Consider the following 15,943-nt stretch of genomic DNA (forward strand, 5'->3'; position numbering starts at 1 on the left):
ATTTTTGTTTTGAGCCAATAGCCTGCAGGGCTCAGGGGATTATGTAGTGCCAAGGATTGAACCCAGACCTCCTACTTCAGCGTTCACCTCACACCCCCTTTGTGGATTTTTTCAAATAGTTTTAGTTATTATCCAGTTCACCCACTTAAAGTGTGCTATTCACTGATTTCTAAAAGTCATAAGAGTTTGTGAAGCCTTTACCAATTTTAGACTGTTTTTTTATATTCCCTGAAAGAATTGTGCATGTTAGAAATTCCTGTCCATTTCCTCCCTACCAATCCTGGGAAACCACTACACATTTCCCAGGACTTATGATGGGGTTAAGTCCTGATAAATCTGTTACACATTGAAAATAGCATAAGTCAAAGCCAGTGGAAACACCCTTGAGTATCAGTTTTTCACACTTGTCAGGAGAGTGACTGGGAGCTTTGGCTCACTGTTGCCACCCATCATGGCTAGACAGTGCCATCCTAGCACAAGCCTGGGGAAAAGATTAAAACCCCAGGGGCTGGGGAGAGCTGAGTGGCCTGAGAGCATGCTTTGCATGCAGGAGACCTGGGTTTCATCTGTACCTCATGGGTCCCCAGCGCTGCCAGGAAGGACCCCCTATACAGACACAGGAGTAACTTCTGAGCACTTCTGGTTGTGGCTCAAAAACAAAACCATATAAATATATTTCAAAGTTGGACTCACTTCTGAGTGTATATTGCTTCTCACAATTCAAAATTAATCATACATTAAAACTTTGTAAATCTGAGGTCCTCTTTAATCTGTCCCATGGATTTATCATTCTGGATACTACACATGAATGCTATCATACAATATGTTATCATGTATCTTTCTCTGTGTGGACAGACTACATTTTGTTTATTCATTGACATTGGTTTGAGTTGTTTCTATCATGGGGCCCTTTTCTATAATACTGCTATGAATGTCCATATATATATACATTTATATACATATATATATGGGCATATGTTTTATTTGTGTTAACTATAACACTAGGAGTGAAATTGTTGGGTCATGTGGGAACCCTGTGAATATCGTCTTATTTTCCAAAGCAGTTGTCTTTGAGGGGGAAGAGGGGTACAGAGATACGTGGTGCTCTGGGGCTACTTCTGGCTCTGCTCAGGGGTTGTTCCCTGCAATGCTCCAGGAACCAGGCAAAGCCAAAGACCAATGAACCCAAGGCTTCCCCATGGAAGGCCTGTGCTCAGCCCTTTGAAATATCTCTCTGCCCCGGCAGCTGTGTCATTTTATATCCCACCAGCAGTAAGTGCAGCTGGACTTTATTAATGTCACAGTTTTTTTTTTTTTTTTAGCTTGCTTACAACAGCTAACTTCTAGAACTCTGGTGTTTGTGCTTTTAAAGATATAGTTTATGCCTTTAACAAGACTTTTATTAGCTCTAAGACTCTACGTGCCTTAATACAGTTAAAACTAAAGACATAGATTTTGCATCTTGCCTTTTAACTTAATTGTCTGAATGCTTAGTACAGTTTACTGACTACTGCTTATTAGCAATAGACCATATTTCTTCTATTGTTTAATATTAGGATGTTTCCAACTATTTGTGCCGTGATGAATTAGTTGCTATATAAAGACTTGTTTGTATTCTAAGATACCAAGAGGTTCCTAAAACTCTCATGAACCATTAATGAAACTCTTCTCTTACTTGTGCACTGCTTTCACATGCTAATGCCAATGCTGCAGTTTATGTTAATTAAACCACATTCAGGTGTGAGCCACTAGAGGTATGCAGTGACATCAAAGTGTTAGGACATATTTATGACCATTTACAGTCTCACAGTAAGTGTATGAGTGTTCATTTCATTATACATTCACTAGCACCAAATGGACTTGTTAAAAAAACAAGAGGATGCAGAGATAGTACATGCATGCAGCCAACCCCTGTTTGATTCCGGGAACTGTATATGGTCCCCTTAGCACAGTCAGAATCACTTCTGAGCACAGAGCCTGGGTCCTCAGTACCTCTAGTTTAACCCAGCACCTACCCCCTCAAAAAAAAAAAAAAATCAGGACAGCCAGAGAGCTAGTACAGGGGTTATGGCACTTACTTTGCATGCAGATGATCTGGTTCAGTCCTTAGTTGCATACTATCCTGTTTGACCAGAGAGCCAGGAGTAATCCCTGATCACTTCCAGGAATGGCCAAGAACCTATATAAACAAAAATACAAAGGAAAACAGGCCGGAGACAGCTCGAGGAATTGAGCACATGCTTTGCTTTCAAGAGGCCCACATTCAGTCCTTGGCACTGCAGGGTCCCCAAGCACCCGGCTGGGAGTAGCCCTGGGCACCACTGTGTGTGTCCTCTGCCCCCAAAACAATGTGGGTTGGGATATAGCTCATTGTGTGTGTGGGACCCTGGGCTCCATCCGGGGCAATACACACAAAAAATGTATGTTATGGTAAGCCAAGTCATTATGAGCTTTTAATCCTGTAATTCCAGGCCTTATACATTCCAAAGATAGCTTTCTTTCAAAGGCCTCCAATTGGGTAGGGAAGTACAGGGAACTCATATGAAAAAAGAAGTGGGAGCTCATGTTTTCTGAATGTGAGGCTCTCAGATCTGTCCAGTGTGCGTGCTTGTGTACTTGTGCCAGAGCTCTCCTTGGGCATCCAGAAGCACTCCTTTTTTAAATTTTTATTTCTTTTCAGTCTTGGTTAGGTAATAACGATAAGCTTTTCCCTCTCCCTCATATTGCATAAAGCCAAAGTCCAAAGCATATGGTCCAATGAGCCAGCAGTGACCCCTGTGCACAGACCCAGGAGTAAGCCCTGAGCACCACTGGGAATGGCTCTCCGAAAAAAAAAAAAAAGAAAGAAAAAGAAAAAGGCCAACTTGCCTGTTTCTTTGTTAGTAACCTCTGAACACGACCTTACTATCAACTCAGTGGGCACCATTATTCTTATGACATGAGAAAAGGGAATTTTGCTTGAGAGTCACATGTGCTGGCAGCTCTCTCTGATCACTGAGCCTTGCTATTGGAAGCACCCCTCATCCTGGGTGGTGGCTTTGACCCCAGGCCCAGGGAACCCCCTCCTGCCACTGGGTCCCTCAATCCCCCTCACCAAGCTCAGTAATTAATTCTTATCAAAGCCACAAATGTCACCAGGCCTGACTTCCTAGGGCTGTGTGGAAATTAGCTAACTGCCTATGAACAAAGGGCCTCGGGTGCCCTCCCTCCCCGCCTCCAGGCCCCCCGGGCCCAAAGGAGAGGAGTCTGGAAGCAAAGGGGAGGCAGGGCCGCAGCTGCTGCCCGGCACATTCAACACTGGCTCTCTGAATTCCCTGTCCACTAAGCATGATCGCCAGGACAGCCTGGGGCCTGATCCTTGCAGCCACCTGACCAGCCAGTGGGGCACCCCAGGAGTGGGAGCAGGTGGTGGGGCACAGATGCCAGGCATCAATTATTCCTGGAGAGCTACCAGAGGCAGCATTTGCACTTCAAAGGGGGCAGCCCAGTTCCCCTCCCTGGGGACCTGAGTCTATTCTGAATAAATAGAGTTGCCTTGAATGAGATATCCACCAGGCACACCCCCTTAACATGAGCGTTTTTTTTTTCCTTCAGCCCAGAGCAGCTACAGCCCACTCACACAGGCCCTCAGGGCCCAAGGTCTGTCCCTCCTGAATTTGGTGCAGTGTGTGGTGGGACTGATGAGGAACTTGGGCACTGTGCCACTTGGGCTCCATCAATCTCCTTTAATCTCAGTCCTCCAATATGCAGCAGTTATGGATGGACCCAACTGTTCCCCCCAAAGAAATATTTTGACCAGTAGGATTTTTTATTTAAAAAAAAAAGAAGAAGAAGAAATATGTTGACCTCCTCACCTGCATTTCACAGAATGTGACCCTACTTGGAAATAGAGCCATCACAGAACCACTGAACAGATAAGGCAGGCCAGTCATCCCAGATGATTGACGTTCTCACAGAGGAGCACACAGGAAGAAGCTTGTGAAGACACCTTCTCCCCACCCCGGGGAAAGCCAGCAGGGAAGGCTCTGGCAGAGATGTGAGGAAGCTGGGAGAACAGAAGGGCCCCTTCCTCTGTGGACACCTCACCCCTGCTTTCTGGATTCCTAAAACATGCGAATAAACTGCAGTTAGGCTACCCCGTCTATGGTGCTCACTGCAGTGGTCCCAGGCCCTTGAAAATAAGGGGTTATTTACCTGGGTTTACTGAAGAAGCATCCAACTCAGAGCGTCCCTTATTTCTGGGCGTAGACAGCTAAAGTGGAGCGGGGAGATGGCTCAGAGGACCCGGGCCCACCCTCTGTGCACAGGAGGAGCAACCCCAGAAAGGCAAGCCGGGAATAGCCCCTGAGCACTGCTGGGTGTTCCTTCAAAACATTGGCAACAACAAAAATGAGCTAGAGTCTTTGGATCTCAGCTTACCACAGACTGCTGTCCCAGGGAAGTCTCTCCAGGTACCACTCTTTTTGTTTTGTTTTGTTTTGTTTTTGCGTCACATCACACCCAACGATGCACAGGGGTTACACCTGGCTTTGCACTCAGGAATTACTACTGACAGTGGCAGTGCTCAGGGAACCATATGGGATGCTGGGAATTGAACCCGGGTCGGCCGCATGCAAGGCAGTTGCCCTATCCACTGTACTCCAGGCCCCAAGGTGCCACTCTTAAGGCAGGACAGGCTGGCCAAGCCCAGCACCGATGCCAGGCACCTTGTAATTAAGCCTCTCTGTAACGAACATGTGACCAGGCTCTAAAGCCCCGTCATGAAGTGGAGAGACCCGTCCTTCCTCCAGACCACGCTCTCCTTCCTGGGCTCCTGCTGTTCACACCTGGACAGTGAGCCTAGTGATAACTCAGTTACCAGACACCCCAGGAACCACCCCTCACACTCTGCCCGCTCTCCATCAGTAAATCCTGACGATTTAAGTGCCTTTGTGATGGTCAAAGATTTGAAGGGGATGAACGAACACCCTCGAGGAGATCATGGTTGAGAAGGTGTGTGTGAGTGCGTCAGGGCTGCCTCCTACCTGACCTGCAGCTCTTTCCCCATGCTGGTGTGGAGAAACTTTGGTCATCTCCACTTGCGACTGGAGAGCCCTTAGCTCCCTGGGCAGGTCACCCCCTTTGTCTCTCAGTCGTTTCCCTCCCAGTGTGGAGCCCAGTGGTCTGGAAACAGCTGTTTCTTTGTCATTTATTGCCAGAGCGGCCTCAGCCCATTTCCCAAGTGCCTTCTAGGTTGCCATGGACAGGTGGGTCTGGACATGGGGCCTGGGCAAGTAAGGAGCCTTCTCGGGAACTGATAATGAAGAGTTGGAGGTTCTGGCTCTCCATCAAGTAACGGTCTGCCCCGGTGCTAAGCGCCCAGACACTGTGGCTGGTCAGCTTCTGGGGTCCTTGGCCAGGTTATGTACAGATGAGCAGGCAAGTTGGCTTTTTCCCTTTCAATTTTGGGGGAAGCATACCTGGCAATGCTCAGGGCTTACTGCTGGTTCTGTGCACAGGAATTCACTCTGCTGGCTTAGAGCATATGGGGTGCCGGGATCAAACCTGGGTCAGCTGTGTACAAAGTAAGAACTTTATCTGATGATCTATCTCTCCAGTCCCAGGCAAGTTCACTTTTGAGCAACCCACAGAGCAATACAATACGATACAATACAACACAACACAACACAATACAATACAATACAATCCCCTCACACCCTACTTGTCCTGGCCAGACCAAGTTCTCACTGTACCCACAATCCTTTGCTGGAGATCTGATGAGAAATGTCTAAGGGATGCTTTCAAAGCGCTGCTCACAGACCAGGGCTTGGCTCAAGGGGCTGGAGGGTGTGCTGGAGATCCACTCCTCCCTAGCATTACCTGGTTCTCTGAACACTGCTGGGAGTACCCCTTCAGCAAGGGGCTGGAAGTGGGCCCTGACAGCAATGGGTGTGACCCAAAACAAACAGAAAAACAGCAAAGTGCTGTTTTGAGAAGTTGGAGAATCAGAGATAGTCAACAAGTGTTCCTCTCTCCCCTGTAATTTGCCCGGGTTCAGGAGTAAGTTTGGTTCTTACCTGTGGGAAGTACTGAAGGTCCAGATGGTTTGGTCTTGGGATCTTCTATGAGGGCTTGAGTGGAGGGGGCGGGGGGCACATGGATAGCTAGGATGCTTTCCAGCAAAGGGTGCAGGATTTAGGGTATGGAGAAATGGAAAGGGGTCAAAGAGGAGACAGGGAGGAGCCAGGTAGTTGGGAGCGTGCTGGAGGCCAAGGTGCGTGGCCCAGATTTCTGCCCCTTCCTGCCCCCAGCAGCTGAGTCATTTCCCTTGCTGGGAGGGTACTGAGCTGAGTCCCACACTGAGAACTGCTGGCAGCATCGGGTAGCTCCAAGCCCACCATCCCAATTCCCACAGGCAAAACAGGATTACAGGTGTGGTAATGCAGGAGAGGAAGAGGGCGGGTAAGCTTGCCTGTGCTAGGTACTCTGGAGGTTGACCTGTTTTCTTCTGGAAAGAATGGAAAGGAATGGGATGGAATGGGAGAAGTGTAGTGTCTTTCCCCCGTGGAGAAATACTCAGGCCCTGCCCCCCTCTCCCCACACCCACACCCCGAACCCGACACACACATGAATACCCCTCCTGACCCACAGCTCCACTTTCCCTTGATTTTGTTAGTGTTGTTGTCAGTTTATTAGAACAATGTTTTTGCTGTAGTTGCGAATATATTTGATAGCCATTATCATTTCTCAAGGGTCAGTGCCAGGGGCCTCTTTCCAACCTGGGACACAGCTTTGGCTGCTTCTGTTGTCACTTCTACTGCCACCACCACCCCTTGTGTGAAAGGAAAAAAGCAGGGGGGAGGGGGGCAGTGGGGGGGACTGTGGGGCTTTTACAATGCTGAACAGAGTCACTTTCTCACCAACAGGCCTTACCACATGGTAGCACTGTAGCACTGTCCTCCTGTTGTTCATCGATTTGCTCCAGCGGGCCCAGTAACATCTCCATTGTGAGACTTGTTACTGTGTTTAGCATATGGAATATGCCACGGGGAGCTTACGAGGCTTTGCCGTGCAGGTGAGATACTCTCAGTAGCTTGCCAGGCTCCATGAGGGGGGCGGAAGAATTGGTAGGGAAGAAAACTGAACCAGGAGTTTTGAACCCTAATCTCACCATTCCGGGTCACCCAAGGACCAGACAGCAGATCTTGGAGCTATATCACTGCAGGACACACCCTGAGTCAGGAGGAGTAAGAACCCAGTGAGGGAATGCGGAGATGACTCAAAGAACTAGAGCACTTGCTTTGCATGTGGAAGCACCAGATTTGATCCCCAGAGCCACATGTTCCCCCAAGCACTGCTAGGTATGGTCCCCCAAACAGTATAGCACTCTATAGCACTGTCATCTCGTTGTTCATCGATTTGCTTGAGCGGGCACCAGTAATGTCCATTGTGAGATTTGTTGTTACTGTTTTTGGCATATTGAATATGCCATAGGGAGTTTGCTAGGCTCTGCCCTGCGGGCGGAAAACTCTTGGTAGCTTGCCAGGCTCTCTGAGAGAGATAGTGGAATTGAACCCCGGTCAGCCGCATGCAAGGCAAACACCCTACCCACTGTGCTATCGCTCTAGCCACGCCCCCCCCCCCCCCCCCCGAAGCAGTAATAAAATAAAATCCATGGACAGAGGCACTTTTTGTTTTTGGTTTGGGGCCACACCCAGCAGTGCTCAGGGGTTACTCCTGGCTCTAGGATACCTCCTGAAGTGCTTGGGTGAACAAATGAGGTGATGGGGATTGAACCCAGGTTGGCTGCATGCAAGGCAAGCACTCCGTCCACTATGCATTCTCTCCAGCACCAGAGACACCATTTTTGAGACGCCACCCACCTCCTTTCAGAGGACTAGAGATTTGGTTTGAAGAAATAAAAATCAACTTTCAGAGGCCAGGTCAGCTGCATAATTCTTTTTTTTCTGGAAAAAAAAATCTAGGAATTTACCTGGTACAGTTTCAATTACCTAGTCTGAAAATATTATGTACAATGAGGTATTTTGGGAGCAAGACCACATTCACATAACTTTTATTACAAATTATCTTTCTGTTTGTTTTGTTTTTGCTTGGGGACTGAACCTGGTGATACTCAGGACTTACTCCTGACTGCAAGCAGGGATCACCTCTGGCATGCTCTGGGGACCATATAGGGTGCCAGGGAATGAACCCAGGTCACCTGCTTAGCTCTGGCTCGCAAATTATCACTGGTTAATTTTGTTGGACTCTTATGATACCTGTTTTAGAATTAAACTTTCTCAGAGGCATGTATGAAAGAAAATAAAACACCATTAATATAGGATTTGGTCCCTCTCCACCCACTCCAGATGAACACCTGGTGGCCACAGACTTCCAGAAGGAAAACCCAGGTACACAGGAGCAGGGACTGAGGACTCCAGGCCACATGTCAGTGGCTGGGACAGACCATTCCTTCCTGTCTCTCCGTCCCTTTGGGTGTCATGCCCACGAACTGCTTCCGGACACATTTAAACATGTCAACGGCCTTGATCCAGAGACTCACAAATGAATTTCAAAATGGATTAGGCCCTCCCCCCCGAGATGTCTCCAGAACAAACTTATGAAAATAAAATTTTAAAAATTGTAAAAATATATACAGGGCTTGGTACTATATGTGGTTTTGAGTGCACTGGGGATCTGTGGAAGAAGGGAGACTCACCTCTCAAGTCTGAATTTAAACACTAACTTCTTTTTTCTTTTTGGATCACACCCAGTGATACTCAAGTATTACTCCTGGCTCTGTGCTCAGGAATTACTCCCGGTGGATGCCAGAGATGAAGCCTAGGTTGGTCGCATACAAGGCAAATGCTCTCCCTGCTGTGCTTTTGCTCTGGCCCCTAAACACTAGCATCAAGAAACTAGTATCTGTATTGCAAAACATGATGCCCCGAAGTGGAAAGAGAGTAAGGAGGAAAGTGCCTGCCATAGAGGTGGGGGGTCTGGTGGGGTGGGGGTGGAGGGAGGGAAACTGGGGACATTGGTGGTGGGAAATGTACACTGGTGAGGAATGGGTGTTAGAACATTGTCTGACTGAAACTCAATTATGAAAGCTTTGTAACTGTATCTCGTGGTGATTCAATAAATGAATAGATGAATAAAATTAAATTTAAGAAAAAAGAAACTAGAGGCTGGAGCAATAGCACAGCGGGTAGGGCGTTTGCCTAGTGTGCGGCCAACCCGGGTTCGATTCCCAGCATCTCATATGTTCCCTGTTCCCTTGAGCACTGCCAGGAGTAATTCCTGAGTGCCTGAGCCAGGAGTAACCCCTTGTGCATCACCAAGTGTGAACCAAAAAGAAAAAAAAACTAGGAAAAAAGAGCACTGCCTTATTTTTATGAGTTTTCCCTCTGTATAGGAAAGGGCTGGAGCGATAGCACAGCGGGTAGGGCATTCGCCTTACAAGCGGCCAACATGGCCGACCCGAGTTCGATTCCTCCGCCCCTCTCGGAGAGCCCGGCAAGCTACCGAGAGTATTCGATATGCCAGACACAGTAACAACAAAGTCTCCAATGGAGACGTTACTGGGCCCGCTCGAGCAAATCGACGATCAACGGGAGGGCCTTTATAGGGAAGGTGAGTTTCAGTAGACTGTATCTGATACAGTAGTCACTTTGGAAAGCTCAGTAGAACAAATTCCGTGAAACACAGATCCATTGAAGATGGCACTGTGACCCTGAGCCCAGGGAGGTTGTGTCGCAGGAGGAGGAGAGGGAGGCAGGGCTCTGGGCTGGGGACTTGCCTTTGACTTTCTTGGAGCTGTGTCTTTCTGTGGAGTGCTATAGCTCTCGCTCGCTTGGAGCTGGCCAATTGGCATCATCGTGGCCCCTCCTGCTTTCTAAGTATAGTCATGGAGGCCTTGCCAGATGGAGCTGGAGCCAGAGTTTCCCTGGAAGGCATCTGCTTCCACAGAGGCCTGGCAGGGGGAGCTGGTGCGGGGGTTGGTGGGACTGGAGGGCCGGCGAAGGAGCTCAGACTTTCCTCCCAGCCCCTGAGCCCAGGTGGGCCTTGTGTGCACGAAGGACTTGGACTGATGAGTCCTAAATTTCCTCCTGGGCTGGTTTCTGGGCGAATTATATACCCCCCACCTCCCTCCCTGAATCTGCTAAGAGCTGAAGCTAGAGCAGCTGAGACCACTTCAGTGTTTTGTTTTGTTTTGTTTTGTTTGTCTGGCCATACTTATGTTGAACCCCCAAACTACACTCAGCAGTGCTTGGGGGTTGCTCCTGGCAGCGCTGGAGGACCATGCTGAGGGGAGGGGTGGGTGTGGGGATCAAACACAGGGCTCCCACTTGCAAAGCTTGTACCCCAGCCCTCGGAGCTATCTCCCCAGCTCTCAAATGGCATTGTATCGGGCTGGAAAACAGCCCAGAGCTCTGGGGTCACTCTGATGGGCTGTGGGAAGAAGGAAAAGCGACGGAGAACAAACTGACATTCACATCCCATGCCCTTGTTTTGCATGTTCTTTTTCCTTTTTCTTTCTTGGTCACACCCAGCCATGCTGAGGGGCTACTCCTGGCTCTGCACTCAGGAATTACTCCTGGCAGTGCTGGGGGAACCATATGGGATGCTGGGAATCGAACCCAGGTCTGCTGCGTGCAAGGCAAGCGCCCTACCCGCTGTGCTGTCACTCTGGCCCATGTTCTTCCACCCCTGTCCCCAGCCCTGCAGTCTCTGTCACTTCCTTTTTCTCCAGGTCCAAAAAGGTCTCAGAAACCCATTTCCTTGCTTAGCCCCCCGCCCCCCTTCCTGCTCTAGTCACACACACTTCTGAAAGCTGAGTCTGAAGACATGAATTTCCAGTGCTTTAATTCCAGAACTCTGGTGGAAAGGGCTGAGCCCACAGAGGGTCCCAGTCTGTGGGCAGGGAGGAAGAGGACTCGGAGCAGCAACTTCTCAGCCTCTGAGCACAACTCCAAGATTAAGAGGCAGGGAGCCTGTGTAAAGGGAAGAGTCCATGCAAGACATAGGGTCACCCCCTGGCCCCAGGAAGACGAACTCCCAGCCTGCACGGTGAAGGCATCACCCCCACCCCCATCATGTCCTTTTGTCTGAAAAGTCAGTCAAGCAAAAGCATCCTCAGGCCTTGAGTCTTGGCGCTACATGTTCCCCACCTCACTCTCCCACCCACCAAGCCTAAGAAGATACCAGGATAGGCAAATTATCATGAGGATGGACCAGGTTGGAGCTGGGGGATTTAATTTGCCTCATCTGCATTGATTACATATGACAAAATGGGGCAGGTGGGGTAGGGGGAGCAGGGGTGCACAGGGAGTATGCTGCAGGGAGGGGGAGGAGCACACAGGGGACTGTGGGGAGCATGGCGGGAATGCTGCAAGGAAGGGGAGGAGCACAGGACTGTGGGGAGCACAGTGGGAGTGTTGCAGGGAGGGAGAGGAGCACACGGGGCATTGTGGCACACAGGGAGGGAGGAGCACACAGGGGACCGTGGGGAGCACGGTGAGAATGCTGCAGAGAGGTGGGGAGAGCACAGGGGACTGTGGGGAGCACAGTGAGAATGCTGTGGGGACGGGGAGGAGCACAGGGGACATTGTGGTACACAGGGAGGATGCTGCAGGAAGGGAGGAGCACACAGGGAGCTGTAGGGAGCACTGTGGGAACGCTGTGGGAGCCTTGTCTGCTCCTGCTGGAAGTGTGTGCACTCCGTGCTCAAAGCATTGATTAGGACTCTGACTCTTCCCCGGGCACACAGTGTTGGTCACAGCAGGCTCAGCCCAGGCCTGCTCCACCTCAGCCCTGGTAGATCCTTCTTTGTTTCTTTCTCCCCAAGCTATTTTATCTTACCACAAGTGGTACCCCACAAGCCAGCCTTCTGGGGCACAGGGGCTGGGCATGTGACTAAGTAGTCTAAACCGGGCAGGTGTGACACTGAGCATTGGATCCCAAGGGTTGCCCACAGATGTGCAGTTTGGTGTTGAACCAGGGTCTGGCAGCCCTGCTTTGTGGGGCCAGAGTGTGAGACCTGGTGGCCCAGGGCCAGGGAGGTGCCCAGAGCCTCTGAAGTGCTCCCATGCCCTCGGAGCACTGCTAGAGATGTGTGAAACCTAAGACCAAGGGTGCGACCCCCAAAGTACTGCTGTTCCACAGGGTGTGTGTGAGCACCACAACTAAAGGAGTTAGACATGCCACCTCCACCAAGCCAGCTTTGTGAGCATCGGAACCAAACACGTACAAGAGTCAGAGCCCAGTGGAGACCTCTGGGCATTAAGAAGACAGCAAAGGAAGGGGAGAAAGCTGGCCAGCACTAAGTCAGCTACTCTTCGGGGCATCCATGTCATTCCGGAGAGTTTGTAGCAATGCCATTGTCTTCACAAGAGATAGTAGCAATAAAAATAACAGCAAAACTTCAGCTAACTTTTATTGGACGTTATCTCATTTAATTGTCAAAATACCCCTGGAGCAAGAGAGCTTATCAAATTCTTGACAGGATGATGTCAGAAGGTGACTCCAGTTCAGCAGCTCCACTTCTTCCAAGAACTGCAAGTTCCAATTCTGGAGGCTGAGCTTCTTGCCACACTGCCTCCCAGAGTGGGGATCTCAGGGCAGAGCTAGGATATGGACACAGAATCATTTCTTTTTTCTTTTTTTTTTTTTTTTTTGCCTTTTTTGGTGGCTCATACCTGGCGATGCACAGGGGTTACTCCTGGCTCTGCACTCAGGAGTTACTCCTGGTGGTGCTCAGGGGACCATATGGGATGCTGGGAATCGAACCCGGGTCAAACCCGTGCAAGGCAGATGCCCTGCCCGTTGTGCTATCTCTCCAACCCCCATTTCTGATTTTGGACCCAGGGTTATTGAACTTCTGTCATGGTAGATGTCAAGTCATCCTTAAAACATGACATCTTTGCTTTGATCTGTGGATTGGTTTGAATTTACTAAGGTCACTGTTGGAACAGTCAAATAGAGAGAGGGAATGGCTACGGGGATTGAACTTTCCTTTGAGGGGAACAGGGAGCCACTGAGGAAGGTTTTGAGAAGTGTGTTGGAGCAGCGTGCAGGTGTCAGTCTAAATGTGGTATGTCCCTGGGTTGTCAGTCAGAGGAGGGTGGGTGTAGAGTTGTCATTCACTGTCATGACCTTGAGAAATTCCTGTTCCCTTTCTGGCCTCTGCTTTGCACATGTGAGTGTCAGGTGACTGGAATGAGATGTCTAAAATGTTTTGAACATTCTGTGATTCTTCTAATGTAGATGTAGAAAGAATCAGCGTCACAGAATATGGAGAAAAGAGAGAAGGAGAACCTTAAGGAGTGGATTCTAAAGAATTTATTAAAAAGTGAAACAAGATAGTGTTTTTTTTGTTGTTTTTGTTTTTTTTGCTTTTTGGGTCACACCGGCAATGCACAGGGGTTATTCCTGGCTTTGCACTCAGGAATTACTCCTGGCAGTGCTCAGGGGACCATATGGGATGCCGGGGATTGAACTGGGTAGGCTGCATGCAAGGCAAATGCTCTACCCACTGTACTATCGCTCCAGCCCCCAAGATAGTTTTCAAGTGCTCAAGGGAGAAAATGAACTTGAAGAACAAGCTGGATTCTGTTGGATCTTGGATCAGATTGGACTGTGAAGACGGAAGGGCAGGGGATGATGATGAGTCCAAACTGTAGGAACAGATGAGAGTAGAGTTATCCTGGAAACTGCTCAGTAGATTGAATCAGTTTCTTCTTGGGGCTGTAGCAAAGCAGACCTTCTCAGCAAAATAAGCATAACAGTATGTTGAAGTTAAAAAGAGAGACAGAACTCTCCAGGACATTCATTTCAGCAGAGACTTTAATAAGTTGGACTCCATTGACAAGAACAACAAAAAAGCAAGGGACCAGAGTGATAGTACAGCGGGTAGGGTGTTTGCCTTGCATGCAACCGACCTGGGTTCAATCCTCGGCATCTCATATGGTCCCCCATGCATTGCCAGGAGTAATTTCTGAGTGCAGAGCCAGGAGTAACCCCTGAGCATTGTTGAGTGTGACCCAAAAAGTTAAAAAAAAAAAGCAAAATATAAACAGGACTACATCAAGCTCAAAAGTTTCTGGGTTTCCAAGAGAAGGCTCAAAGGGCTTGAATGAATGCATTAATTACATGCTAGCACTCCAGGATGACCCCTGAACACGACCAGGTTTGGCAAAAAATAAAATAAAAATAAAAGGTTTCTGTACTGTGAACAAAGTGACAGCTAAAATAAAGATGACTCTATTGACTTGGAGAAATATTCCCATGTCCTACATCTAATAAGAGACATACAAAACACTAGCAAAATTCAGTGAGATTTTAGGGCTGGAGGGCTAGTACAATGGGCAGGGTGCTTGACTTGCATGTGGCTGGCACAGATTCAACCTCTAGCATTCAGGATGGTCTCCTGAGCACCACCAAGAGTAATTTCTGAGTGCAGAACTAGAAGTAAGCCCTGAGCATTGCTGAGTGTGGCCCAAAACAAAAAATAAAAAATATCCACAAGATTTTCAAAAATTTATAATCCCATCCAACTGGGGAAGGAAACAAAACAGACACTTCTTCAAACAAAGGCATACATCAGGGACATTGTCACTACTGATTTTCAAGAAAAGGAAAATCAAAATGACAACAAGATATCATTTTGTGCCAGTGAGATGTCATATACCAAAAACGGCTACAAGCGAAGATTGTTGGTGGCTACAAGCGAAGAATGTTGGTGGGGATGCAGTGAGCAAGGAACTTCACCCATCACTGGATGACAAACAGTATGGAGTTCTTTCAGGAACCTATGAATAGAATTGCCATATGATCTAGTAATTCTACTCCTTGGCTTCTAGCCTAAGAAAATAAAAACATAATTTCAAAAATATACGTACACATACGTTCAGTGCAGCACTATTTAAAATAACCAAGATCTAGAAATCAGCTAAATGCTCAATGACAGTTGAGTGGATAAATAAATTGTGATCTACTTAACTCTAAGAAAGGATGAAATTTTGCCTTTGGCTACAATATAGATGGAATTTGAGGGTATAATATCAAGTGAAATAAGTTAAAGGAAGGACAGTTGCCAGATAATCTCACTCCCAGATGAAATATGAAGAAATTGACATTGACCAGGTCAATGTCCAGTGATAATTTACCCTTGGATTCTGATAACGTCCATGAGGTTGCAAGGGCAGGGATATGGCTCAATAGGATGATTGCATGTGGGAGCCCCAGCTTGACACCTACCACTACATGATTCGTTAAGCACAGATCAGCCAGTGCTCATGAACATTGTCAGGTGTGAGCCCCTCTAACACCACCACAAAATAAGGTTACTAAGGTGGACTCCAAGTGTAGACTGGGGATAGGGTGGATGAGAAGTAGACCAGAAAGGACCTAAATCAGAGACAGAGTACTTTGCTGGTGTGGCGGTGCAGCAATTTTGTACACTGCAAGCACAAATGTAAACTTCAGTATAAACAACTATATATACATATATATATATACATACATACATATACATGTACCACTGATAGCACAGCGGTAGGGCGTTTGCCTTACAAACGGCCAATGTGGCCGACCCGAGTTCGATTCCTCTGCCCCTCTCGGAGAGCCTGGCAAGCTCCCGAGAGTATCTCGCCCGCACGGCAGAGCTTGGCAAGCTACCCGTGACGTAATCGTATTCGATATGCCAAATACAGTAACAACAAGTCTCATGATGGAGATGTTACTGGGCCCGCTCGAGCAAATCGATAAACAATGGGAGGACCGTGATACATACATACATACATATATATATATATATATATATATATATATATATATATATGGAAAAGGAGTTCACAGGCTGGATAGGGTTAAGGGGTTGAGGCACCTGCCTTGCGTGTAGCTGACCCTGGTTCAATCCCTGGCACCACCTATGGTCTCTTGAGTAGTACATTTTTCAGTCAGG

This window comes from Sorex fumeus, unplaced genomic scaffold (assembly GCF_029834395.1).
Source record: "Sorex fumeus unplaced genomic scaffold, SorFum_2.1 ptg000039l, whole genome shotgun sequence".
Classification (NCBI taxonomy): domain Eukaryota; kingdom Metazoa; phylum Chordata; class Mammalia; order Eulipotyphla; family Soricidae; genus Sorex; species Sorex fumeus.